Here is a 2,634-nt window from a genome sequence, read left to right on the forward strand (position 1 = left end):
GAACCTGTGATTTGCATTGCAGCTGGAACTGTTGGCAAACCTGCTACTGTTATAGAAAATGAATCAACATCATCTAACCAATCAGATTCAAGATATAATTACGGTATTGAATTGGTGTTCCACCCCATCTGCTTTTGCTCAAGCTGTACCAAGCATTGGATGGAGACCCTGGGGCAGGTCCAGGATGTCAGTGGATCCTGTGAGAGAAGGTGGAATCCATCGCCAGTGATGGAGAATTCTGGGCTGAAGGAATCTTCTTGACTTGAATGCAAGAGAGGATCAGCTTTGTGCAATATTATTCATGAAACTTGCTTGTGATTGGCTAGCCCTTTGCTTGACAAGTGAAGACTATTCACCCCACCCAGAGAGTAGGACAAGTGTGCTTTCTTTTTACTTACAACATTCAGATCAAACAAACACTAGGTGAAAGAAAGGAACACATCTTGGATAGGACACCAGTCTATGGGAGGTGGGAAGAACCTAGAGAACCTGGAGGAAACCCACATGGATACACAGAGAACCCTGAGCTCAGGATCGAACCCTGAGCTCAGGATCGAACCCTGAGCTGTGAGAGATGCGACAATGATATCCACCATCACTCAACCAAGGTGCTTGGACCCCATAATCGCTGCTCATAGCTTTATTTAGACCTCAGTGGAGAGTGAAAGGGGGAGGGGAAAAAAAAAAACTAGGAAGTGCGAAAATCAGAGTTTGAAAGTTGTTCACAGATGCAGTCACATGGTTTTGCATATTTACATACACAGTTCCTGCAGTGGGGTGTGTTTTACTCAAGTTTTGATGAGACATAACTGATGCGTTTGTGTGTGCATGACGATTATGATCATGATGTAAAAAGCAGTAACGAGGTGGCGAGGTGCAAGTTTTGGCAGGATAGTCCTCACCCACTGCTACTGTGCTCTGAGTCAGAGCCTGGGAGAAATTTAAGTAGGCGGGATCCCTCCATCTCTCTCGCTCTCTCTCTCTCCTCACTCCAACGCTCTCTCTCTCTCTCTCTCTCTCTCTGTGTACCTGTTTCTTCACACATGCTTCTCAGAAGCTCCTTGATCGCCACGTCTGACTCATCCTCAAGTCACGTTTGTGTCCTTCCACCTCGGCCCTGCCTCTGCATCTCTCGTGGGAGCGACATCCTCATCAGTGCTTGCAACTTCTCTGTCATCGACTGCAACATGAGTAACAGCTTCGGTAAACACGGTCATCGACTTTAGCATCTCAAACACGTGCCGTGTTTATCTCCGTCTCATATCTAAATGTAATGACTAATTTAGCGTCATCAAAAAATTTAATAAAGCAAAACTCAAACTAAACACAGACGATGACCAAGTCGAGACAGAACGTAGCTAAACGCTAACTCGCAGACGATCTGCGTGTGATGATGTCATGGTCAGCTGGTGGGGAAACACTCCCTCTCAGCACTCTCGGAGTCAGAGGCGGGAGCGAGGGAACCCTCTCCATGCCTGCCGTGACTAAACGTGGACATCCTCCTTCGGCTGCTGACTCACACGGCGCATGGTAGCTATTTCTGATCGCTGCGTGTTTTCATGACACAGCTCAACATGTGCACTCGAGCTGATCGTGCTCTCAGTTCAGAGGTTTTTTAACTCCGGCAGCAGCAAGTGTGCAAAAGTGGACTGACTCATGATTTTAACAGTTAAGGACACTTTCAAAACTTTAAGCACAGACAAGGCCTGAGGATCTCTTGCTGCTGGATGGAATATGGCAGATTACAATCCAGATTACTCCTTTAACCTTCTGAGTTATTGCATCTTTTACGCAATTCTTATCGATAGCTGCCCAATTCAATCTTTTCATTCAATCCTTCCCAATTTAAGATTCTGAACTCAAAAAAAAAAATGGCTGTATACATAAAACAATATGGGCGGCACGGTGGTGTAGTGGTTAGCGCTGTCGCCTCACAGCAAGAAGGTCCGGGTTCGAGCCCCGTGGCCGGCGAGGGCCTTTCTGTGCGGAGTTTGCATGTTCTCCCCGTGTCCGCGTGGGTTTCCTCCGGGTGCTCCGGTTTCCCCCACAGTCCAAAGACATGCAGGTTAGGTTAACTGGTGACTCTAAATTGACCGTAGGTGTGAATGTGAGTGTGAATGGTTGTCTGTGTCTATGTGTCAGCCCTGTGATGACCTGGCGACTTGTCCAGGGTGTACCCCGCCTCTCACCCGTAGTCAGCTGGGATAGGCTCCAGCTTGCCTGCGACCCTGTAGAACAGGATAAAGCGGCTACAGATAATGAGATGAGATAAAACAATATTATAAATCAGGAAAAAAATAATTGATAATTCCAAATCACTTCCAAAAAAAAAAAAAATTATAACCACATACTTATCTGCATTTATTCCAACAGTTAAAACTGTTCACATAATACAAATAGTGGTATTATTACATAATCCAAACTCAAGACCCGCCTTACAAAACTGCCTGAAAATAAAAGATTCTGCTCCTGAATGGATTTATATTCAGTGTGTCATGAGAATGAAATCAGAAATGAATAATGAACTCTGTGGTGTGCTGTGCTGTTAGAGGTAAATAATCAATAACAGCATGGTCTGATGATTGAGTTACCGTTACTACCCTGAAGTGCTTTATTACTCTTGTACCTCAGCCA

Source organism: Neoarius graeffei, chromosome 23 (assembly GCF_027579695.1).
Source record: "Neoarius graeffei isolate fNeoGra1 chromosome 23, fNeoGra1.pri, whole genome shotgun sequence".
In the NCBI taxonomy this organism is placed as follows: Eukaryota; Metazoa; Chordata; class Actinopteri; order Siluriformes; family Ariidae; genus Neoarius; species Neoarius graeffei.